At 31.2% G+C, this 26,454-nt stretch overlaps 3 pseudogenes across 3 annotated transcripts in view; 1 reads left to right on the top strand and 2 right to left on the bottom strand.

The window, feature by feature from the left end:
* LOC105143026 (uncharacterized) overlaps window positions 1-15,191 on the bottom strand; it is a 19,719-nt pseudogene extending 4,528 nt beyond the window's left edge. Inside the window, exons 1-5 of the transcript XR_015546633.1 lie at window positions 15,186-15,191; window positions 14,649-14,675; window positions 14,065-14,182; window positions 13,691-13,900; window positions 13,401-13,616 (exon numbers count right to left, since the gene is read on the bottom strand). The product of XR_015546633.1 is annotated as an uncharacterized LOC105143026 (transcript). The remainder of the gene's footprint in view (window positions 1-13,400; window positions 13,617-13,690; window positions 13,901-14,064; window positions 14,183-14,648; window positions 14,676-15,185) is intronic.
* On the top strand, window positions 13,439-20,845 carry LOC105143024 (uncharacterized; annotated as a pseudogene). Its single transcript, XR_015546819.1, has 8 exons — window positions 13,439-13,580; window positions 17,906-18,252; window positions 18,329-18,427; window positions 18,885-19,016; window positions 19,109-19,314; window positions 19,700-19,889; window positions 19,975-20,140; window positions 20,540-20,845. The product of XR_015546819.1 is annotated as an uncharacterized LOC105143024 (transcript).
* On the bottom strand, window positions 20,762-26,454 carry LOC147907988 (uncharacterized; annotated as a pseudogene). Its single transcript, XR_015546817.1, has 2 exons — window positions 22,090-26,454; window positions 20,762-21,863 (listed from the first exon to the last, which is right to left on the bottom strand). The product of XR_015546817.1 is annotated as an uncharacterized LOC147907988 (transcript).

Below are 26,454 nucleotides of genomic sequence, written 5' to 3'. Positions count from 1 at the left end.
CTTTCTAACACATGGCGAAACCTATTAAGCTATACAGGCATTCAGACCGGCCAACAGCGAAGATTACAGTTGTCGTCGAGCTTCTGTGTTGTCGACTATTACGAATATTGGCCCCGAATGCGTCAGCGCAGGCTCGAGTGGGCAGATCCGGCAGCGGACGCAATCTTCCTTCTAAGCGTTCTCAGATATCCCCGGGTGGACGACTGTGACTCCACAGTGCAGTCAGATTGTGAGTCCCGACACTAACCGACACCCTGCCTTTGACCCTCCTTCTACTAAATGCTTCAGGTGTGCGATTAATGACATACTGTCCGAGCAGTCCAATCTAATCAGTGCACGCTAGTTCAAGGTTTATAGATTACGCCTCCGCCTTCGCCAGTCTCTGCTGCCTCTGTTCATCTTGTGTACAGGCATTCACTCTCTTGCATACCTGTACATGGTATGCACAGTCTGAATCTTTACATTGCCTTCACAATACGATCTTAATATCGTATTGTGGCTGTGAGTTTGTCTGCCGCGCTCTTCTTGTCCTGCGACGCGAACCCGACGTTCGCAGCGCAGGTTCGCTAATCAACCAGGCCGACTTTCTTTCCTGCTCACCTCAGCAGACGTGCCCGTACCTCCGCTCTCCCGTCTACTGTAAAACCTAACGACAATCACGGTTTTTTTTTTTTGCACCCACCATTGTAAACAATCACCTAGTTATTATTTCAGCCGGCAACCTTAGCCATAATTTTACTATTTTGCCCCCACCTATGAAGAACTACTCTCTGTACTAGGAGTTTGTGCTGGCTTCGAGACTCGGAAAGCGCAGCACCATTAGTCGGGAGCTCATGTATGTTGATGCCTGTACCTCTCACTGCGATAGACTAAGTGACTGTATGCCTCCTCGTACACTGAGACTAACTACAGACTGCGCACAGGTGTCGACTACCTCTAGACTTACCCGATCATGTAGACGCTCCAAACAGAAGTACGACACAGTGAGGCACTGAACTGATACTTCGACGCTAAACTAGCTCGAGCTGCAAGGCTAAGAGCAAGCCTCCTGAAACGCGCGAGTCGATAATCCACGCATCGTGCTATCGCCGTTTTTTTTTTTTTTTTTTTTTCTTCGAAGGCAGGGGGTCGTGAACAAAACCGGTGTTAGTAAGTGATTGTGTTTAGTCATCTTTCAGAGTCTTTAGGTTCTCTCTCTTTATAGATCTCTCGCTCCAGAAGACTTCCTCGACTCTACTCATTTCTCCTCTCCTCTCCTCTCCTCTCCATTCCTCTCCTCTCCTCCCCCCCCATCTCTCTACGGTCGCTTGTTCTAGCGACCGAAATGCTTTCTGGAAATTTCGGCCGCTCAATGTGTATAATTAAGAGGAGAAGGAACATTATAGATAAAATATAAGTTTTAATAAATTATGCTAATCCTATATCCCTCCAATTTAGGTATAATAGCAAAAATAATTTCAAAACACGAATTTACGGGATATTTCTATGATTTCCATGAGCCTTATATACCACGTTCATAGAAAAGATTTGCAAGACCTCGGCGTGGTCTCACGCGTAAGATGCGAGATCTGAATGTTAGAGATCTCATGATCAATTCCTTTTTTCTTTTTTCATAATTTTTTTTTTTAAATAAGTGATTGAAGACATTGTTAACAAACATATATTACAGGCTAAATATATTTTTATTTAATTATTGAAATTATATGTGTATTTCTAAACGTTTTAATTTACCTTTAGAAAAAATCCAAAAAAAATTATGTTTCTATAATAATGTAACGTCGATCAGTACTTTCTGTGAAATGTTTTTTTTATAATTATCATCCGAAAGAAATTCTAATAATCAATCAAATCGCAAAAGTGCGATTAATATAATTATAAGGATGATTAATATAATTATAAGGATGATGTCAATATAATTTTATAATTAACAAATCAAAAAGCCTTTATATATGCCTTATATGCAACATACAAATAATTTTTTATTTATCTATTAAAGTGATTCGGTATTCTTCCTATAGTTATTGGAATACATATTAAATTTTGGGTCGACTTTTGAGGCATCGCCTTCTTTCCCCCCGCCGCCACCGCTCAATGCTCGATGGCTGAGCTGCACCGGATCGAGCGCGGATGTGTATTTCAGGAGCGTTGCACTAAGAAATATGCTCCGTATCTTCTAGCAAATTATCAATCCTTTACTTTCCTTAGTCTTCTGTGATGTCTTCTTTATTCAACATGCCTTCTTTATTCACATGTTGAATAAAGAAGACATCACGGAGTTATTGAAGTTGAATCATTTCAGTTTAAAATTACGCATCTCGTTCTGTATCGATTTCTTATTAGTTTTAAATTGATATTATCAGTATTCTATATTAAAAGATATTACATTTTGTGGCACATAAGCGTGATCAGTAGCTCTTTGAAAGAAAACCGAATGTATCAATGTAATGTATAAAAATAATAAAGTAAATATTTTAAAAGTACATAATATTTAGTAAAATGTAATACTTATTAATATGACGTTCAATCACTATTATTAAGAAAATAACAATTATGTAAGAAGGAAAATATTTTTATAATAATTTTCATGCTAAAATGTTTGTCATGATAATTTTCATGTTGGAAGGTATGATAGCAGCATGTTTCTTATACTGTGACGCTCCTGAGATGCATGTCCGCACGCGATCCAGCGGTTCAGCCGTCGACTGTTGAGCGGTTGTAAAGGAAAAATAGGCAGCACCTCAGAAATTGGCTCGAAATGTGTAACTAGTTCTGAGCACACTAAAGTACACATATAATTTCTATAATTTTATAAAAATATATTTGGAGTATATGTTGTCATTAATAACGTTATTTGTTTAAAAAAAAATTAAGAAAAAAAGGAAAAAGCAGGATTGAACATAGGATCCTCAACATTCTGATCTCGCACCTATCGCCCGAGACCACGCTGAGTTTTACAAACCGCCTCTATGAACGTGGTACATAAAATACACGGAAAATCGTAAACTATATCTCGTTAACTATCACGTTTTGAAATCATTTTTGCTATTATATATTAATGAGAAAGGTATATGATTAACTATTTCACTAATATCATGTGAGACTCGTGGTAAAGAAATCGAGCCAAACATAAACAATATGTTCCAGGCTGTTAATTATGACACGCGCCATCGTAACTTAAATCGTAGGGCAAAGGATTAATATAATTTAATAAAAATTAAGTATTGTCTAGAATGTCTCTTTCCTCCTTATGAAACACGCCAAGCGGTCGAGATCGTCGAGAAAATATTTTCGGTCGCTAGAAACAAGCGACCACAGAGAGAAGGACAGAGACAGATGACTCATTGTTTTGCTAGCGGGCCCAGTTCGGCGTGTCCGCGCGGAGACTCACCGATTACAATCGGAGCTTCTATCCGTTTGTTTTTTCTCTGTCTCGCTCTATCGAAATAACAAAATTGAAAGAATTTTAAATCACGAACACGGTTGCCAGTTCTCCGTTTTTTTTTTTGACAGACTTCGGTTTCTTGGACTAATATTCAATACTCCAGCAGATGTGAAAATTTCCAATTTTGTCGAATTAAAATTCTTTCATTTTCTTTTTATTAAATTATATTAATCATATATCTTTCTCATTAACGTAGCAAAATGCAAATGCAAAAATGATTTCAAAACGTAAACATTGATGAGATATACAATAGTTTACGACTTTCCATACACTATATGTATCGCGTTCGTCGAGGTGATCTGCAAGAACGCGTGGTCTCGGGTGTTGGGTGCAAGATCAGAATATTGGAGATCTTATGTTCGATTCTGCTTTTTCCTTTTTTAATTTTTATTTAATAAATAACATTTTATTTATTAAATTTTATTAATAAACATATTACTCCAAATATACTTTTTATAAAATTTCAAAAATTATATACGTATACTTCAATGTGCTCGAAATTAGTTGCGCATTTTGAGCCGATTTCTGAAATGCTGCCTACTTTTCCTTCACAATCGCTCGACGCTTGACGGCCGAACCGCTCACGCGTGGACGTGTATCTCAAAAGTGTCATAGTATAAGAAACATGCTGCGACCATACCTTCCAGCAAATTGTCATGAAAATATTTTCCTTCCTACATAATATTGTATTTTCTTAATAATGGTGATTGAACATCATATTAATAACTTAATGCATTTTACTAAATGTAATGTACTTTTAAAATATTACTTTATTATTTTTATGATACATTCAGTTTCAAAGAGTTACTGACGTCACGTTTTTATGCCACAGAATGTAATATAAAATTTTACTTTACCGCATCATACATCTGGTCATCTATTTGAACTTTTTTTTAGTGGAATAAACCTGGAGAATATATTTAAATGACGTATCAATAATAGAACTTCAAAGATAATAGAGAGTCTTTTTACAATAACGTGAATTTAGATACGGTGAACGCCTTTTCTTAATTAGTCGCTAAGGAAAAGATAATGTGATCATGATATCGATTATGTATCTTTTTTCTTAGAGTGATAAATAACAATTTTTTGTATGTATGTGTATTATATATATATATATATATATATATATGCATACATATATCATTTTGCGTGACGCTGTATGTGTGGAAAACAACAGCATTATACGAGTCAATCAGCTGTAACCAGTATGACCCGCGTTCACAGTATCATTGCCGCACAACAGTACTGTCAATGTAGTGTAGTGTAGTAGTGTTCTACACACACCATATATATATATGTGTGTGTGTGTGTGTATATATGTGTATGTATATATGTGTGTATATGTATATATATATATATATTTATATAGTGTTTTTTGTTCACAAAATAGAAAAAATAGTAGCAGAATATTGTCTGCCTTTGATAAGAGAAGGTTATGGGTGCTTTATAACAAGCGACTCAGTACAATATCTCCCTTGTATTATCGAACAAAATTGTAATAATGCACCGTGTCGCACTGTGTCTCTTGTTGGAAAGCACTCTAGAAGACCAAAATTGGTTATTGTGATGTGTGTTTCTTGTTGGCACCCTATAAAGCCAGAATGAGAAAGGTTAGCATCTTTATGTTATTCGTAAAAATATCACTTTTATTTATGATACAAGTGATATGATTAAATTTATTGTTATAACAATAAATTGCGCTTTGCCTAATTATGATCCAATGTCAGAGGCGTTCATCGTGAGCTGACTATTTTTAATTTACTGCCAGAGGCGTTAATCGTGAGCTGGCTAGCTATAACAACTGTCACAGCCATAAATCATATTTTGGCTAGTTATAGACAAATGTCAGAGGCGTTCATCGTGGGCTGACTATTTTTAATTTACTGCCAGAGGCGTTAATCGTGAGCTGGCTAGCTATAATAAAATGTCACAGCCATAAATCATATTTTGGCTAGTTATAGACAAATGTCAGAGGCGTTCATCGTGGGCTGACTATTTTTAATTTACTGCCAGAGGCATTAATTGTGAGCTGGCTAGTTATAACAAAATGCCACAGCCGTAAATCGTGCTTTGGCTAGTTATAGACAAATGTTAGAGGCGTTCATCGTGGGCTGACTATATTTAATTCACTGTCAGAGGCGTTAATTGTGAGCTGACTAACTATAACAAAATGCCACAGCCGTAAATCGTGCTTTGGCTAGTTACAAATAAATGTCAAAGGCGTTTATATATGTACTGACTATTTTTAATTTATTGGAAGCATTTCGATTATTAAATTTGGTGAAATACAATTACGGAAACAATTTATAGAATTTTGCGTCTGCAATTAAAGAAATGCAAATAGATGCATTGTCATGATGGAATCAAAAGCTAATTGCTTGACATAACCGAAACAAAGAAACTAATGAAGAAAAAAAACTGAATATCAGTAAATAGTTTCTTTGAAACCTTACAACTTTTGTCTGAAACGTTTTTTCTAAAAACGTTATGTAATAGCCTTAGCACAAGGATGGTCGTAATTGAATCGTAGAACGTGAATCATAGGGCAACGCATTATATTTTGGCGTACTATGCATGCCGATACACGTTCACATTCCTTTACGATTAGTTATAGTCACCTTTATATTCAGTTCCTAAATTCGGAGTCTTTTTGGACACCCTATATAATATATATGTTATACATATATGTATGTATATATATATATATATGTATATATATATATATATACAAAACATACATTACACAGTCAATAGTCACATGCATAATTTTTGTACGATGCTGTACGTTTATGAAATGTATGTAAGTATATCATATTCAAAGTGTTTTAGCAAATATATACACTTACAGGTCAATGTACGTTGACTAACAGCAAGTTACAATAAGTATATTTTTACTAAATGAACACTCTGACTGTGACTTAGATATATTTTCGGATGCAACCATGTATTTGAAATACATGTATACACGTGTAATGTAATAGCACTTTTTCCTTTATTCCCAATGTCATTTTAACTTAGGATGTAACATGTCAGTACGTAAATACATTGCACATACATATGTAACTATTCCATCTCTTTTTATTATGTTTAATGGGCCTTTTACAATTATAAGCCATAAATCAGCCATAAATAAGAAGTCAAACGCTAAAAATTGGCTGTGATTGATCAATTTTTAGCTTCTGACTTCTGATTTGTAACTAATGTGTTATTGTAGAAGGCCCATAATAAAAAGAGATAGAAGTTACTCATACTTAGCTTTTCATGCAGATATAATATAGACACAGTCTATTAGTGAATATTAGAATTATATTTTATGTGCATTATGATGTGTACACACATTATAAAATATATTTCTAATTCATATTCACATATGTGTGTAGCTACTTCATCTCTTTTTGTTACGTATAACAAAAAGGTGTACTGATGTCTTCTTTTTTCTACGTTTAATAAAAAGAGATATATTTTTTTATGATCAAATAATAGTGATATATACTTTTATATTTCAATATCAAAATATACAACGAACATAAATCAAAGCTAACGATAATCAAACGCAGATGATCAGACGTAACATCTTAAAAAAAATAATCAAATTACGAATCCTCTGATAAATCCTCATTTTATGTGTGTGTATATATATATATACATGCATTATATATATATATATTTTATATATGTATACAATTTTAATATTGCACATTTAAACACAGAGAATGCATAAACAGCTTAGCATTGATAACTTCTATCTGCAACGTATGTATATTCACACATTATAGTACATATATGCAATATTGTACAATATTGCCTATGTGTGTATTATATTTAAGTACATCACTAATATTTTAACATGATTAACTTCTACATATTTTTATTAAACATAGCAAAAAATGGTATAGCTATGTATATTATATGTGTAATATATCTATATATAGCTAATACATATCACATCCTGACCTAAAATGACATTGTACGACAGGAAAATGCTATTATATAGGCCCATGTGTCAATGTACACTGTCAATACTGAAAATCTATAGTTACGTATTTTCAGTACTCGCAGTGAATATCGAAATACAGTTGTAGTATCACTTTTTCCTATGATTTTTCCTATCATTTAGAGTTTAGTCAAGATGTAACATATATTACTGTCAATATATGGACACGTGTTTCATATATATATATATATATATATATATATATATATATATATATATAAATGAATACGACATTGCACATACATAATGTAACTCTTTTTACTCTGTCTAATAAAAAGAGATAGATACTTATAGTACTTATACATTACTAATATGTCGACTATATATCTAATATAGAAAATTGTATGTACATTATACTATGATAATTCTAACATTGTTGTAACATATAACAAAACATTATTAGTGAATATAAATTATAATTATATTTTATATGTATTATAATGTACATATACACAATAATGTACAAAATATAATTTTAATATTGCATATATCATTAATTCTATCTTGCATATATCATTAACTAACATGTTTATGTCTTCACTAATATGTCAATAATATTTTTTGTGTTATTGTGTATATACACATATATTATAATACACATAAAATGTAATTGTAATTCGTATTCATGAATGTCTTTTTATGTACAGCATTAGAATTACATTTTATATATCATTATACACATTATAATATAAAATTTTAATATTGTAAAAATGGACATAGAGAATATCTGCATGAATATCTATATATATATATATATATTATGATATTCATTTATGATAATATATTATCGTAACCTAAAATGGCATTGGATGTAAGAAAAAAGTGCTATTACGGTTTCGTATCGATATATCTATTAATTAAAAATCTGTATTTATATATATTACAGACTTTTAGTACTGGTGATATATATTAGAACACGGCCTACATTGCATGTGTATATAATACAACTAAATATGTATATAATGCAACTAAATTTCTAAGGTCCGATTCTACAAATATAAGATTAACTTCAATTATGTTTATTTTTTTTTCAATTCTAAAATTGGAAAATTTTCCAAAATAAATCTTATATTGTGGGACCGATCCTAATACACGTCCCTGTTAAGATGGTAATGTAGGAAACGGAATAAAAATATCGATAATTAATCGATCGAATTTCCTGCATGATCATATTAACTTCAGAGGGCGTAAGCAGATTATACATTGGAAATGAAAACCTGTAATATCGACCTTGATCAAGTTCGGCCTTCGCTCCAGCATCCCCTTAATTGTTTATGATTTTCCATTCGTATTATGTACTACGGTCATAAATTCGATCCGCAAGAAATTGGCGTGGTCGAGCGCGTAAGGTGTGAGATCGGAAATAAGTACTATAATTAGTAGTAAACATATGTATTAGATCAAGTATATTTTCATATAATTTTTGAAATTATTGCTCGTATGTGTAATTTTGAAGCAATAGTTGTAGGAAAAACCCGATTCGCTTTTCAATAGGCAAATAAAAAATTATTTTAAAATTACACAACATATGAAGGCTTTCAATTGTACACTACAAAATTATATTGGTATCACCTTTATTTATAATATATTATTAATAATCTCGTTTTCAAAATTTTGTTCATTAACAGAATTTTAAATGCGGATGTGATGGTTAGAAAGAAACATTTTATACAAAATATTGATCGACAAAGCGTATTTGTCATAAACGCAACATCATTAAACATGTTTTTTTTAACAATAGAAGTCAAAACGTGGTTAAACTTAAACAATGTGATTGAAAAGACATACACCACGAGCGCAAGATGTTAGTAGCGAAATATTTATATTTTAATAGATTACCATAGAATAAAAACAATACAATAAATAGACCTCATATATCAGGCTATCTTCAGTATTACAAAATTAATGTGTGTTATAACTTTCATACATGTTGAAAACACCTAATTTCGAATAAATTTTATTCACGTTATAATAATGAGATAAAATATTTTTCACGCTCAATTACAATTATATTTTCGAAGAGCTTGACGCTCAGGTTATAAATTTTTTTAGTCCATAAAATCATGTCAAATACTCCAGATGTCAATTGTCGTTTTTTTGTCACAACAGTTAGTCGAACTTATTGAAACACATAATTTCCAGATTCTATTAAATGTGAAATTTATTGATAATATTAATAGCGCTTCAATTAAAAAAATTAATATAACTGTGATATATATATATATATATATATAAATTATAATACCTGTGTTAACAATAAGTTCAGTTATGGAATCCAAGATTTGGAAAACTATATTGAACTGCTCAAGAATCGAAAACAAAATATCTAACTCTAATCATGAAAGATGGTTTATATACAATTTTGTTTATTTATGAAGATTATTTCTGACGTTAGTCTCTTTTGAAAGAATGATTCTATATCTAATATCTGAATATCATCCCAATTAAATTTATGACAATATTCAAATTGATGTTGTGAGACCACATTGTGAGCGCTATTTAATTTTTTAATGTTAGTTTTATGTTTATTTATTCCAGCTTTAACTTTCCTTTTAGTTTGGTCCACGTAAGAGAGATGTTTTTTTTTATATGAATCTTTCATCGATTAAATCGAACACCATACATGTCGAATCATTATTTTTCCTACAATTTTTGATTTTAAGGTACACGAATAATTGCACTTATTATATATAAATATAACAAGAAAATATATTGACCTTATACAGATGATTAATTAAACTACTTGTATCACGAAAATATATTAAGAGGAAAAAAGGAAAAAAGGGATTTTCGCGTGAGTACTACCAGCGTACTGTCCGCGCATTTTATTTACTCAGCCACATCGATTAAATGAGTTTGACGTTTACTAGTGCAATATAGAATCCACACGATGAACGCTCTCGTGTTTTCGTATTCTTAAGAATCTCGAGTTTTCGATGCAACGTGCGATATTATTATCAAAATAATCACTCTCCTTCTCTACTTTCCTATATATTTTAAACATTAATCGGAATAAAGTGAGATGTATTAGATATTATTATAGTGCATACTTCTATGAATTACGCAACATTCAAATTTGTGAATGTGAAAGTATCCACTCTCGGCCAATATGTACGTCTTTTAATTTAAGATGTTATGTTATAATGAAATTAATTGTAACACTTTTAATTATACCATAACTTATAAAGTAAATTATTTTAAAAATATTGTAGTTTCATCTTATTTATTTTAAATAACATACTGTTGCTCAACGGAAAAAATAAAATGCGCGGACAGTACGCTGGTAGTCTCACGCGAAAATCCCTTTTTTCCTTTTTTCCTCTTAATATATTTTCGTGATACAAGTAGTTTAATTAATCATCTGTATAAGGTCAATATATTTTCTTGTTATATTTATATATAATAAGTGCAATTATTCGTGTACCTTAAAATCAAAAATTGTAGGAAAAATAATGATTCGACATGTATGGTGTTCGATTTAATCGATGAAAGATTCATATAAAAAAAACATCTCTCTTACGTGGACCAAACTAAAAGGAAAGTTAAAGCTGGAATAAATAAACATAAAACTAACATTAAAAAATTAAATAGCGCTCACAATGTGGTCTCACAACATCAATTTGAATATTGTCATAAATTTAATTGGGATGATATTCAGATATTAGATATAGAATCATTCTTTCAAAAGAGACTAACGTCAGAAATAATCTTCATAAATAAACAAAATTGTATATAAACCATCTTTCATGATTAGAGTTAGATATTTTGTTTTCGATTCTTGAGCAGTTCAATATAGTTTTCCAAATCTTGGATTCCATAACTGAACTTATTGTTAACACAGGTATTATAATTTATATATATATATATATATATATCACAGTTATATTAATTTTTTAATTGAAGCGCTATTAATATTATCAATAAATTTCACATTTAATAGAATCTGGAAATTATGTGTTTCAATAAGTTCGACTAACTGTTGTGACAAAAAAACGACAATTGACATCTGGAGTATTTGACATGATTTTATGGACTAAAAAAATTTATAACCTGAGCGTCAAGCTCTTCGAAAATATAATTGTAATTGAGCGTGAAAAATATTTTATCTCATTATTATAACGTGAATAAAATTTATTCGAAATTAGGTGTTTTCAACATGTATGAAAGTTATAACACACATTAATTTTGTAATACTGAAGATAGCCTGATATATGAGGTCTATTTTATTGTATTGTTTTTATTCTATGGTAATCTATTAAAATATAAATATTTCGCTACTAACATCTTGCGCTCGTGGTGTATGTCTTTTCAATCACATTGTTTAAGTTTAACCACGTTTTGACTTCTATTGTTAAAAAAAACATGTTTAATGATGTTGCGTTTATGACAAATACGCTTTGTCGATCAATATTTTGTATAAAATGTTTCTTTCTAACCATCACATCCGCATTTAAAATTCTGTTAATGAACAAAATTTTGAAAACGAGATTATTAATAATATATTATAAATAAAGGTGATACCAATATAATTTTGTAGTGTACAATTGAAAGCCTTCATATGTTGTGTAATTTTAAAATAATTTTTTATTTGCCTATTGAAAAGCGAATCGGGTTTTTCCTACAACTATTGCTTCAAAATTACACATACGAGCAATAATTTCAAAAATTATATGAAAATATACTTGATCTAATACATATGTTTACTACTAATTATAGTACTTATTTCCGATCTCACACCTTACGCGCTCGACCACGCCAATTTCTTGCGGATCGAATTTATGACCGTAGTACATAATACGAATGGAAAATCATAAACAATTAATCTCCTGTCAATTATCGCGTTTTGACACGATTTAGAATATTCTGGGAGGGGTATATTACAATTTATTACAATTTATTAAAACTTATGTTATTTAGAATGTTCCCATGCCTCCATGTCTCCTGATACACGCCTGACGTCGAGAGCCGAGAAGCCGAGAAAGCATATTTCGGTTGCTCGACGCTCGCTTGAGTGAAACAATGTTCTCTCTCGTTCTCAGTGTGCCGACAAGGCAAGCAATAAGAACGTAGTGCAAAAAGGACAGAGCGATAATAGTAGGCACGCTTCTAACTAACGAAGTCACACGGACACGGGCTCATGCTTGTGTTGCTACCGGTTGCGCCAGGCCGCCGAACGGTGGCGCTGATCGCGTGCTGCAAGCGGCCCGGAATTCGCATCACTGCTTCCGAGCACTGTTCTAGATATATCGCGGCAGTGCAACACGTGTGGACGAATCACGTGCAAGTGCTCCGTGAAGAGTGCAATGTGATCTAAAGATTAAAAAAAGAAACATGGAAAATAACGAGCGAGTGGAATGCGAACTGCTGGAAGAGTGCGACCAGGTTGCTATTTTAATGGAGTGTTTCACATGCAACGATGCGATGAATATATCGAGCAGCTCTGTCGTGTCAAGCGTCCGTGCCTCGCCATTGAACACAGACGATCCGTAGTAGCGAGGATCGTGCGAATACAAAAACGCAATTGGAGCGACGTTTCGTATACATTAGTGGCGAGTACGCGTGTGGCAACGAAAGGCGAGAGATTGATGCCGCGTTTGAGAATCGTGTTCTGATAGGCGGAGTGTAAATTCTAATCACATCGAGCCGTGGAGGAAGACGCGAGAAAAATAGTGTTCGAACATGTGTGAGACGCTATAGAAAGACACGGTAGTGTGAACACCGTGTTCCACGAAATTTGCGACGAATGACAAATGTGTTAAGAGTATAAACACTAAGAACATTGAGATATACCGATGCACCGATTTGCGCGAGTAATATGAGCCACATTGCGCAGCGCGTCATCGAACACACGTTGACATCGCTCGAAAAGTTCAAGTCCAAGAATGCGACAGCGAGTGGGCATAATCACATATATTGAATTTAATTGTCAACGTGAACAAACTAAATCAGTCAGTAACCTACCTTCATCTGACGAAGAAGTACTATCCGACGATACTGGTTATGCTAGTAACTTGAGCGAGTACGGATCGTACAGAAAAATTTGTGCCATCTCCGAAAATCCGTGTGTGAACAGCCGTACTAAACACTGCATGATCCAGTGTTACTATACAATTTGTTAACTATTGCGAGCATTGCAAAATGGTAAATGATTTTTCGACTCAGTTTAGTCCGCTCTACCTGCTCAAGATGAATGATGCACCCTTATAACAGTATACTAATCGTATAAATATCGAGTGTTGCTTTTCACTTACTCTCATTGTCAGTATTATCATTTGTAGATATATTAAGTCTAAGAGGAGCTTTCAATTTCGATAATGATTCATTTTCCTCATCCGATGAGTCATTGACTTTATATCTGTTTGGTTTACTGCGTTGTCTTTTTTCAGAAAGTTATTTAATTTCAGAAGTTACAAACAAATATGAACATCGTTTTATTTTACTTTGAGTTTTTTTGAAATTATCTGCAAACAGTAAAATAAATAAATATATAAAAATATTGGCTTTAAAAAAATTAAGTATGATTAATACTAGTTTTGCGTATGTAAAAATTATAGATAATTAAATATTAAAAATTCCTAATCATTAATACAATTTTTTATGAACATACTTAAGTAATGTTGCTTACCAGTCTCAAAAAATATTTTTTTAATTCGATACAACATCCATTTATCTGTTGACAACTCCCCTCGTTTTAATAATTTTTCATATTTATCTTGTGATTTTGCAAGTGGCCAATATACTTCCTTTTTTGTAGAAATAAACTATGATTTATTTTCACAATACCTATAATACTTCGATACTATCATTACTATCATTTGTTAAACTATTGTTAAAAAATTCAATACTAATAAAAATACCATGCTTCAAATAAAAATACAAAGGATAAAATTTAAATAAGCTAATAAGTAAAATCGGTGTCGTTATATTATTATTGTGTCTTTTTTCTGTGTAGTAAAACCTGCGCAATGACAATGATAACGATATGGTTACCGTCGTATATCGTTAAGAGAATTAATACCCGTTTTCATCAATGTAGAACTTTAATCTTGGTTCAACTTACTCTTCATCTTTTTCTAATCTTTAGAATTAAAACCGAGATTAAAGTTAATCTATGTTGATGGAAATAGGCATTAGAATTACAGAATATTTTATAAGATCAACCTCAATATTCGAATATAAATGCGTGACCTGAACAATATAATAACTTACCTGAATATCCTCCAATATCCTTAAAAACTTCCGAAGTTATACTAATATTATAGTTGTTATTATTCAATGTAACAGTTAATTGTAACAATTTTTATATAAATAATAGATACTGTTCAATTCCATGAAAGCACAGTATAACAACGCGTTCAACAGATTCGACTATTGCGGAGCAAATTGAGCACTCGCTGCTATTGGATGATCTAAAAGAATACATCAATAGCAGCGAACGTTTACGGATCTGCTCCACAGTATAAGTACGTACAGGGGTGCGTTCCAAAATTCGATTCTGCCAATTCTAAAGAACCCGGAGTAGTGGGGGAAAGAATAAGTCAGAACACATATGTTACTCGAGTTGAACAAATTTGGAACGTGAAAAAGTAAGAGAGATGAAGTCGTTAGAGACGAAGTCGTTAGAGAGTCGTTATGATCTGTATATTATATTATATATACAGACCATATATTATGTTAATAATAAAGTTTTTTCTAAATGAGAAAGATAGCCACACAGAACAGAAATCTATTAGACGTCCATTAAACATCCATCATGGAGATTCGAAACCTTCATTAGACGGCCTCAAAACTTCCAGTGAATGTCCATTAGAAATCCAGAGTTCCACATTTTATATATCGATAAGACTTCCATTCGTATTAAAAAATATCTAATAGACGTTATATGGATCAATTGTAGATGTTTCACAGACCCAACAAACGAGAATGGATTAAAATGGATTAAAATTTTTTTAATGCGTACTTTAAACATGAAAATGGATTGAATGGATTGAAATGAATTGGATCCGAGCTGAGACTAGTTTAATGTTCAAAAAACATTCATATTTAAAAATGGGTTACAAATTTTATTCCTGAGACATTTATAATAATTATATTTGACATAACTTTCATATTTAAGGATTACAAATTTTATTCCTAAGACATTTATAATAATTATACCTGAAATTAACTACTTCAAATTGATATTAAAAAACGCACCCTTAGTGGGATTCGAACCTGGGACCTCTGGATTATGAAGTCTTCTACGTTACCCGCTACATCACTTCTTCAATTGGTAAATGTGTTATCCATTCTCTACTTCAATTACAACCAGCTAAACCAGGCACGAAATTATATAGATATAAAAATATCATAATTTAACAAATATAATAAAATATACATAATTTACATTACTATGAAACAACACTGAATAAGTGTCGGATAATCTCGTTTGGCCGATGTCACGCGCCGTGATTAGTCTAAATTCGGGCTGTATCGACTTGGTTTGCGAGTGTTCACATCGACATTCATTTTACTTCTAATCAAAGAGAAACAAAAGAACATAGCTCAATTATTTTTACATTACAACTTTTTTGAACTTGTATTAAAACGAAAAAACTTCCTACTTCTAATTTTGAATAATTTAAGTAGCATTTATGGTCCATTTTTAAATAAAAATTTTTTTTTATTTAATTAGATTAAAAAATTGTATTTCATATTCAGAATATTGAATTGAGTAGTATTCACGTTGCACAGAAATTGCTATTATTTTTGAATTTAACTGAATTAAAAAAACTATACTTTCTATTCACAATTCTGAATTGAGTAGTATTCACGATGCACAGAAAATGCTAATATTATTTTTAGATTGAAAGGCATAGAGATATGATCTATGCAATTTCTATAAATGAATAAAAATGCATTCAGAATTGAAAAGGCATAGACATTTGCTTTATGCAATTCCTATAAATGAATAAAAATGCATTCAGAATTGAAAAGGATTCATTTTAACATTCATGAATCCGTATTTTTGAAAATCTGAATCTATTTTAATCCATTCCAATCAATTCTCGTTTGCTGGGGAGCTTGTCTAAGATTTCAAACGATGATAAATGATCAACTATAGATGAATAATAGAGCTCCAACAGACGTTGAAAAGACATTGTACATGTTGACAATTATAGATGTTTTAATGAGCTCCATTAGAAGTTTAAAAAACATTATACGATTTAAAAGTAGATGTTATATATAGAGCTCTAATAGATATTTAAAAGACATTATATGGATTAAATGTAGCTATTTTATAGAGCTTCTGTAGATGATTAATAGATGTTGTATGGATCAACTGTAGATGATGAACTGTAGATACAATAGAAGTAGTGATCATAGAGTCTTAAGTCGTAGAAAATTAATCAATTATAGTCGAACATGAGAAGAATAATAGATTACGATTGGTCAATTTTCTACGATTTAAAACTCTACGATCACTACGACTTCTATTGTAGATCCCGTATATACGTCTACAGTTGATCCATACACCTATTAATCATCTACGGGAGCTCTATAAAACAGCTATATTTAATCCATATAATGTCTTTTAAACATCTATCAGAGCTCTATAAAACATCTACTTTTGAATCGTATAATATTTTTTAAATTTCTAATGGAGCTCTTTAAAACATCTACAATTGATCCATACAACGTCCTTTCAACATCCTTTCAACGTCTGTTGGAGCTCTATTATTCATTTAGAATTGTCTGGCTATTATATCAATTTTAAATAGTTTCTGTAGTATATGTATATATTGAAATATGATGTATACATATATATAGTATTTTAACTTTTTTGTGAAATATATTTATGAAGTCAGTTGAAAATATTAATTTAGTAATAAAATATAAATATTAGTCTATCTAATGGACGTCCATCGTAGATTTTTAGTGAATCATATATCGTAAATCTCTAATGAACATCTATTGTAGATTTCTAATAGACATCTATGTGACTTCCATGTGGAAATAGATGTCGCATGGAGTTACAGAGGTCATATAGATGTCTAATGGATGATGTGTTCTGTGTAGGAGTTAATATACAATATTAAAATCACATCATTTATATAATGTCTAATCAATGTATGTGAATCAATAACCTTAATATATCCCCTAACTGCACAAACGTTAATATGTCTGTAACTTTGCTAAATCAAACCTTTAGAGTCGACTTTGTACAGTATCCTTCCAATATCGACTTTAGAACGCTTAGTGCAATTTACGCTCACAAAACTTAAATATGGAATCATTTCGTCCTTATTATTTAACTATAGTTAAACAAGGATGCTGTTCATGTTGTGGGCATGAATCGGACTACAGTCTAGAATAGTTGATCCCATTTTAAAGTCGACTTATAGTCATCTTTAAAATGGGACATTGTATGACTTAAAGACGTCTCCAAGTTGTCTAAAATCGACTTACGAACATCTATTTTTCAGACGTCTAAAAGCTATAGTCGACTCAGAGTCGACTTAGAGTGCCGTCCCATTAGGCACGGATTGGAATAACGGATCGGATTCTGCTAAGGAATTCTAGTGTATTCTTGATCCTGCTGTTTCTCCCGATCGAAACGTTAAATTTCCTGTAATCCGGACGGATCTGGCGGGTGTTTCTGTCCGCTCAAATTTTAAAACGCCATTGTGTTGGAAGAATATCATCAGAATATTTTGTTTTATTCCGACTTGTATCAGTTTATGTGATGTGCATGTGTTGTCACTAGGACTTAGCACGTAATAATAAGTCAAAATTCTACCAAGATGAATACCAATAATTAGGAAAAGAGCCGGTAATAATAATTTTAAATACACATTGTTTATTATATTCATCATTTATCATATTACATAAATTATTATTATTTATAGATATTTATTATTATCCAGAACATATGGGATTATATTCGCATATTAATAGATTACATGGAAATTTTGTTTGTTTATCAAAAAACATGAAATTGACAAATGGTGCGTTCGAGGAAACGCTACTTCTGTCATTCTATCTCTGTTGTTTATTAGACGTAAAACTAGGATAGGATGACACAGTATTGATAGTGTCTCCCAAAATGCACTTAAAATCTATTGAAAAAAATCTATGTGAAAAACCATATGGACAAATGCTGAGGTAGCAATACTTTCTTCATTGGGTGCTTTCCATTTGATAACACAAGTCGACACAAGTGTCGTTCTGTCTTTGTTATTCTCTGAATGTCAAGGATAGAATGACGCTTGTGTCATCAAATGGAAAACACCCTATATTGTTTGAACTACATTATCTGAACGTATTATATGGATTTTTTCATGATGTAGTTTTATCATATCATTTTTTCATATGATTTTCACTGTATAATTTTCAATATATGAATTTTTTCTTTACAGACATCAAATATTATACAATTCATGTTACATGTATTCATATTTGCAGGCTATAAAATGCGGTTATTGTGGGTGGATAATATACGGATCCTGTGCGGAGATTCAAGCTCATACTGCTTCAAAAGTTACAATGAATTTATCCATATTCTCGTTGTTGACGAGAAGGGCCGTGCTACAATGAGTAATTTTATTTGCAAGAAAATATTTTCACAATTAGCTTTCAAATATTAAATATATTCAGTAAGTATATTTATTTATATATTGTATAAACAGGAATAAAGCAAGTAGGAAAAAGTACGCAGGATGCACCACCATCAGAGAATAGTAATGCATTTACTTCATAATCAATGGACCTCATGGATGAGATAGATACTCATTGATGCCGTTGAGCAAAGATCAGGTCTATGGAATCAAAAGTTGCCAGTTCAAAAGCGAAGCCCTTATATACAACAAGAGTTATGAGATGAAGTTTTTAATAATCTTGATAATATAAAATATTTTACTTCATTTTATGTATTCATAAATCAAATGTGCTTCTAAAGGTATAGCGTGTGTTTTTGTCATTCTATCTTTGTTTTTTATCTAATGAACGATGCAAATAGAACATTTTTAGAAATACATTCTGAATACGAACCCATAGTTAGGCCTTATATTTAAGGCTTCCTTAAATTTATCTTCGGATACTCTAAGAATTATTTCATTGACTACTGAGCACCTAAAGATAAATTTAAGGAAGCTTTAAGTACAAGGTCTGATTATAAATACAGTAGACTATAAATACGGTATAGTTAATAATCTGCACTCGCAAATGGGCTAATGTACTTTTATATTTGTAAGCTGAATTCATAATTTGAACTAGGGATTTTTAGGTTTTAAGAACGTAGCGTGGATGAAATCTCGATGGATGTACTTGAGGAACTGTTACAAAAGCTCGCAAAAAAATGAAAAATTATGTACGCAACGGATCAGGTGCGGAAGCGGGACATCCACAGAAAAGTACTTTCTGCTTCTATTTAAGAATGCAATTTCTATATAAGGCTGTACAGGAAATGCCGTGCGTAATAACTTGTCTAATATAGATTTTAGAATATGAAAAATATGGTATATTTTTCTTATTCGTCTTTATTGTTTAATTTTAGTACAAGTTCTCTATCACGGAACATATGTCATGATGAAGCTAGTGCATTAAGCTCGAATGATTCGGAATTTCAGCAATATAATGTGTCTTCTCCAACAGATTGTAGCACATTTATGAAACATCAAACTATTCGGCTCATAGCAGACGATTAACAAAAAAACAAAAAGGTGAATTAATTTTGAATAACCAATAATCTCATAGATTTCCATAATTAACTGATATGTTTCCATATTTTTCATGATTTTTAATAAATATTTATATTTAATAAATAATTATAATTGATTTTCTTCATAGACTGTAATAGTCTGAAATTAATATTTTGAGATTGTGCATTTTCTTATATTTTTTAGTATTTTATTATTATATAGTAGTATTTAGCATTTTATAGAATTATATAATATTTTATAATTTTTTAATATTTTTTTAGTATATTTTTTATATTTTTAATATTATTTTTTAGTATTTTATTTATATTCCTTATAATTGTCTTATGTTTTTCATGGACACAATCAGCTTGGTTTAACAATGTAGGAAAATTGTATTAAATGGAATTTTTTGTATTATAGGAAAACAGTATGATCGATTTGCAGACACTGCATGACAACATATTGCAACAGTTGCTTGCTGAAAATACTCCAAAAAAGGATGCAGTGGACAGTTTCCTGAAGCAGTTGGGAGATATCCTGCGTAAGTTGAGCTATCTTCGAAGAAGGCGAATACAAGTAGAGCTGCTGCGTCTCGTTCACACGGCAGAAGAATTGGCGGAGAAGGAACTTCAAAGATTATAATTTTTTGTATTATTATTATCTTTAATTTTTCACCAATACGTTATACATTATATAATAAAAAATAAAATTTATTCTATTACAATATTTATTTCTATTTCAATAAAACCTGACGAGTAGTTCATATTTGGATTTGATAGAAATAAAAGTTTTGTTGTTACACTATAATGTGTATGTCAAATTCAAAACATTAAGATATGATCTTATATTTATTAATAATTAGAAAAAAATATGGTTTTTTATTGTCTTATAATGATTGAGAGTTAATCGCAAAATTTCACAGTAAACTACTTATCTAACGCACAATTACCAATGAGTTTCTCTATGAGGGACTATTTTTTTAAATAACACAGATGTGATACATAACATAAATAATTACATAATATGATATTATATATAATTACATAATATAAAAATTTAATATTCATTGTTTAGAGCTTTCTTCTACTGCCAATCAAGTGGTTTGAAGTTTCAAAATACGTAGCAAAGGCATCTCTAATTTGTACAGCCTCAACGTTCCTTCGTACACTGCAATTACGTATATTTTCAATTCCAGTTGACATTACATTTCGGTCATTATCACTTAAAACAGAATACATTCTTTCCGATGGCATGATTGAAATTCACATTTCATTATAAAATTATGTATGGCCGTTGCAGCTTGAACGATTAATTTGGATTTCATCGATATGCGAGCAACAATTAGCCGACGAAAAATTCGTCATCCACTAATAACCCAAACGCACATTCGACTGTTCTCCGTGCCTGACTTAATCTGTAATTAAAAATTTTCTTCATAAGTTTTCTTCATAATTTTCTTCATAGTTAAGTTCCCACTCCGAGAGTATGGCTGCATATAAGATGTTAGTGGAAATGCCTCGTCCTCTAGTAAGACATATGGAAATTTGAATCCGCTACCATCCAAATGAAGTAAATTTGTATTTAATAGTCAAGCACTGCTAGCAAATACACTTGCATCGCTACGTCTTCCTTCTGCTCCAATGTCCACGAAGTTGAAGCAACATTTTGCATCACTCACAGCTAGTAGGTTTATACTGTAACTACTTTTATAATTATAGCAGAATGAACCACTATTCGGTGGTGCCTATAATTAATAAGAATTCAATAATGTCATATTTGTTAAAAAATGTATAATATAAAAAATGAAATTATATCAGAGGGAATGGTTCACTTGCACACTGTAACAATTGCCCACTATCAATCACAGCGACTTTTGCGTAGGAAGTTTTTTTACTTTTTTTTAGCGCTATGATTGACTTGTGCACAATTTGCTCATGTGCAATTGATATACACTCATATCAGATACATACCTGAATGATAATGTGCTTCTCATCTATAAAGCCAACACAGTTTGAAAATTGACAGATTTGTTCGAATTCATCAGCAATGCTGCAATCATGCAATTTTGCTAATTTTCAGATTGCAGAAAAACTGTATCCTTCAAGACCTCCCACAATGCAGTGCAACTCTCTCTTACGATTTTGGATGCTGTATTGAGGGCAATACGAAATGCATATGCTAAACTGAATGAGATGCTAAACTGTCACCGGATGCTAATCAGCGAAAAGTCAACTGCAATTTTGTACGAGGTGAAATTTGGATTCAACAAACTTCTTTTTTTCTGAATCCGTGATTCAATTAACCTTAGTAGTCCTTCAAATAATTCTGGAGTCATTTTAAAATAATTAAAGAACTTTTCACGATCAAACATTTGCATCTCAAGAATCAAATTGTCACTTGCACCTTGTAAATGCCTCATTTCGTGCGTGAACGTTGGCCGTATCCAGAATTTCCGTTTCATTCTCATATTTTTTTGTTTTTGTAATAAAACAATGTACCTTGAGTACAACTTTCGCACTCTCTCGAATATCGATACAGCACGCCAAATTTTTCACCGTTTGTAGTTTTTTAAATATAATTAATAAGACTGTTTTTTCATCCATGTTTCAAGATTTTATATTTTCAGCCATGTTAAAATTCTTCTTTATTTTGGTTATGAGCCTCTTCAATGAATAAGGTCTCCAATTTAATATATTATAATAAAAACGAACGTGGTTTATAAATCAAAACTTATGAAAAGAAGAGCATAAAAATCACCGCACAAGATATTGTTTGTGATATTTAATTATCATTACATTAATAAAACATTAGACGTTTCGGCCACAATCTGGCCATCTTCAGTAAATTCACAATATTCTTAAAACGCAGAATTACATATAGCTAACATTAAATTCAACAGTTGTATAATATAAGTATGTATAAACGTGTTCTTTCATCATGTGAAGGTGCCTCGTACAAAAATGTTATAGCGCCAATTACGCATATTACGAAATGTGTAGAACAAGAATTTCCAGATTCTAATTTAACAAATTAACCTATCATTAATATTTTCTAGTCGAAATATGAGAATAGAATCGTTACCTGTTTTACAGCAAAAAAAATGATGAATCTCAAGTACATCCTTTACACAGATGGAAATTTGTCATCGTGTTATTATTTGTCATATCATATATGTTATCACTATTTATATATATGTGTCAAAAGTTTAAATTGTTCTAGAATTATTTATTAAGTGTGAGAGAGATCTTTCTTAAGAAAAGGCAGATAAACATCGGGCAAACCTTGTCACTTTGCTTATTGATATCACTTATTTGGCTTTTGATGTATATCATTTCAGAGATTCTTCTTTTCATTAATGATTATTCTGTGTCTAAAATTCTGATATTATCTCAATCCAATTCATGCGTCTCATTCAACTGGTGACGAGAAACTACTGACATCTCCGAAGTGGATCTTCTCATGTCAGCTCTATGTTCTTTTATTCGAGTTTTTAATTTCTTTTTTGTTTGGCCAACATAAGAAGACTCACAATTTAAACAATTAATTTTATAAACCATTCCACAATGGTCTTCTTTACGCAAAGGATCTTTTCCAGTTTTTATAAATCTATTCATTTTGTTTATACGTCACATGTTTTATTAATGTGATGATAATTAAATATCACAAACAATATCTTGTGCGGTGGTTTTTATGCTCTTCTTTTCATAAGTAATAATATAGTAAGCAATTATTATAATATTGTAAATGAATGGGACGAATAGAGAAAACTGTTACGGAACGGAACAGGAACGAAATGCTCAATTCTAGTGAGAAATCCGATCCGTCATTCCAATCCGTGCTTAATGGGATGGCACCCTTAGACTCGACTTTGTGCTGTTAGGATCTCCTTGATTTTTGAGGAAATTAAGATTATTTATTGAATGACTCATCTTTCGTTACACACACACACACGCACGCGCGCGCGCACGCACGCACACTTTATTACGAGAATACTTTATCGTATACAAATATAACAGTCTACACAATATAGCGTTTCCGAAAAAATTTTATTTAATTTTTTAATAAAACTTAATTTTATTAACCCTTTGCCATACTTTTCTCTTACAAATTAAAAAAAAATTAAGTACGAACGACGTATCCTGGCTCTCACCCGTACTCATGTTTGGTATCCGATTTCCTTACCACGAGTCTCACACAATATTGTAGGCGAAAGGATTAATTATATTTTATGGGAAGAAGATCCAGCTAACCTAACTTGCAATTTCAACTTGCTGAAGGCAGCCATATTCCTGGTTGGAAATTGATGCATGCGTACTAAAAATTGAAAACCATATAAAAAGTTCAGTATCCATACTGTGTGTACTTATGTCCGCAACAGTTGAATCTGCTGAACGCGATCACAGTATATGTAATAGCGCAACTCTCTGTCAGCACCTTTGATGTTAGTGTTGGCCAAAATGGAGTGCGCATGCGTGAAATAAGTAAATTATCTAGCGTTCCCAGTTAGAAATAATTCCTCGAAAAGACATCGTTTCGACGTCATTACGATGAAAAAGTTGTTGATTCGAAACTCGCATCGAAATTTTAACATTTTCGAGTGATAAAAAATTACGTATGTAAAGAGTGCAATGAGAGTTTGATACATTTTTAATATTTTTGATATAAATATGTGATACGTAATCTTATATTTTGAATATTTTCGTTCAAAGGTCGAATCGATATTTTTTTCGATTTCATTTCGACAATTGCAATATTGCTCTAATCATAAAAGCTTTCTCAAAATTTTTCAGAATTTATAAATAATTTTATAACTTTTTAGAAAATTGTGAAATTTTTTTATACGAATCGGAACATTTTTTTTACAACTGTCGATAAAATCTACATCTTTTCTTCTATAATAGTAATTCTTTGTATCTTATTTTATTGATCTACTCCTACTGAATAGCATTACTTTTATTTGTACTTCCTAATTTATTTAATATAATCCTAGTACATCACTTTTGTAAGAAATTGAGGAATTTTAGGGAAATAATATCTCTTATCATAAATGCTGATTACCTAACTATCTCTTATCATAAATGAGCGAAATCAAGGAAAAATATCATCAACTCTATCAAAGTCTAGCTAGACTAATTTTAGTTTGAATCGATATCGAAATGATCTCGATTTTTAAATTAATGAAATTTAAATGTTGGTCTATCATACAAGTTTCCAATATCATTTGAAAGTATAAAAATACTATTAGTGTCACTGCTACTACAGTGTCACTATTACTACTGATATGCAATAGTGTCAATGCTGAGCCAATAGTGTTACTACTCGTAATATATGACGACATATGACGTAACATAGAACTACTTCCAGTAATTGTAATATTTGGTAAAAAATTTATTAGAGTAAAAAATGCATATATATATAATTTAGAGCAATTAGTATTGATTATTTCAGCTAATAAAAATAATATTTTACAGTATTATTAAAAACAAGTTATTATCATAGGTATCATCATTTGTACATTACTACTATATTTAATATTAATTATATTTTTTTTATGTGTCCGCCTCTTTCACAACATCTTTGAACAGATATGTTACAATTATATATCCATTAGCATTATAGATGTTCATGATTCTTCGAAAGAACAATTTCTGTACGATCACAGAAATGAAGCATGATAAATGGAGGTTCGGATTCGGATGGGTAATCATCACGCATAGGTGCATCATAAAATTAGTTTTCGAATTCATAAAATAAATTTTTTTTTATTATAATTTTATCGTGTATCCTCTGAAATATGATACTAATCAATAATACTATTTTCACAATAAAATTTCAATAAAACTTTAATGAAATTTTCTCCATCACTATTACGCTATTAATGAGACTACTTATCGAATTTACTTATTGCATTAGTGACACTAGTAGTATATTTGTATGTTGACTAGATCAAGATTTTATTTCCAACTCGAAAATTAATCGAAATTAGAGCCAAAAATCCGTCAAAATCAATAGAAATTTCGAAAACTTTTATTTGCGACATCGAAACAATGTCTTTTCGAGAAATTATTTCTGACTGGATTGTCACGATTACCATTTCTAAACTTCTTTCTCTTTTCATCCTTTCTTCATTCTGTCAAAATTCCTTGCAAAACTCACTAGATTCGCATCGCAATCCAACGAATTCGTTGAAGTGAGTAAATGCTATTGTAGGAACATATTGGAGCATATTAGAGCATGCGACGCAAATAAACCTAATATTGCAATAAAATAATTTAAACTTTATGAAAATTAATAAAAATAAACTGTAAATATATTGGAAAATAAAGAAAAAATAA

This window comes from Acromyrmex echinatior, chromosome 11 (assembly GCF_024713525.1).
Source record: "Acromyrmex echinatior isolate Ae372 chromosome 11, ASM2471352v2, whole genome shotgun sequence".
NCBI lineage: Eukaryota > Metazoa > Arthropoda > Insecta > Hymenoptera > Formicidae > Acromyrmex > Acromyrmex echinatior.
This window is presented reverse-complemented; position numbering and strand designations above follow the sequence as displayed.